At 43.8% G+C, this 1,061-nt stretch overlaps 1 non-coding gene across 1 annotated transcript; it reads left to right on the top strand.

Moving 5' to 3' along the window:
• Positions 1–652: 652 nt before the first annotated feature.
• TRNAC-GCA (transfer RNA cysteine (anticodon GCA)) lies at positions 653–724 on the top strand. Its single transcript has one exon. It is a non-coding gene; the product is annotated as a tRNA-Cys (tRNA).
• The last annotated feature ends 337 nt before the right edge of the window (positions 725–1,061 follow it).

Genomic DNA, 1,061 nt, shown 5'->3' on the forward strand with positions numbered 1-1,061 from the left:
TCTTTCCTGTTTCTGAACTAGGATGTTTTGTTTTTTTTTCCCTGGATTTGTACTCAAATGGAAACACTGGCTCTTCCTGAGTCTCGAGCATGCCAGCCTTCAGACCCAAATTATACCATCATTTCTCCTGGTCCTCAAGTCTTTGGATTCAGACTGGAATTAAACCATCAGCTCTCTTGCATATCTAAGCTTTCCAACTCACCCTGAAGATTGTGGGATTTGCCCTTTTCCATAATTGCATGAGCCAAGTTCCTTATAATAAATCTTTCATCAAGGGATTTATGTATGCGTATGTGTATGTGTGTGTTGGTTGGTTGGTTTTATTATTGGTTCTGTTTCTTTGGAGAACCTTGGCTAATGCATCCTCTTATAGTGATGATAATAAAGATACTATTGCTTACTCAGGGCTTGGGCTCTTTAGCCAGGTGGTATGCATGCAAATCCCAGCCCTACCATTGATCAGCTTTGTGACCTTGGATGAGCTATTTAACTATTCCAAATCATGAGACCCTCATTTGTAAACTGGGGATAATAGTGGTGCCTACTTCATAGGACTGTTAGGAGGATAAGATTAAATAAGTGAATATACAAGGGGAGCATAGCACAATGTAGGGACCCAGTAAGACTGCAATAAACATTAGTGTAGCGGGCTTCCCTGGTGGCTCAGAGGTTAAAGCGTCTGCCTGCAATGCAGGAGACCCAGGTTCAATCCCTGGGTTGGGAAGATCCACTGGAGCAGGAAATGGCAACCCACTCAAGTATTCTTGCCTGGAGAATCCCATGGACAGAGAAGCCTGGTGGGCTACAGTCCATAGGGTCCCAAAGAATCAGACACGACTGAGCGACTTCACTTACTTACAGGCACCGGCATTTATTGTTAACCCACTAAAATGGTAACTATTCTATCTGTTTTGCACACATGGGCCCCCTGAATCCATACAACTCTATTACAAAGATTCTCATGTTCCCATTGTGCAGTGAAGCAAATCAAAGCAGCAGAGCCCAAGGGTAAATAGTGTGGCTTTGGGGCTTCCCTGGTGGCTCAGTGGTAAAGAATCCAC

The sequence above is a fragment of the Budorcas taxicolor genome, chromosome 2, assembly GCF_023091745.1.
Source record: "Budorcas taxicolor isolate Tak-1 chromosome 2, Takin1.1, whole genome shotgun sequence".
NCBI classification, from domain to species: Eukaryota; Metazoa; Chordata; class Mammalia; order Artiodactyla; family Bovidae; genus Budorcas; species Budorcas taxicolor.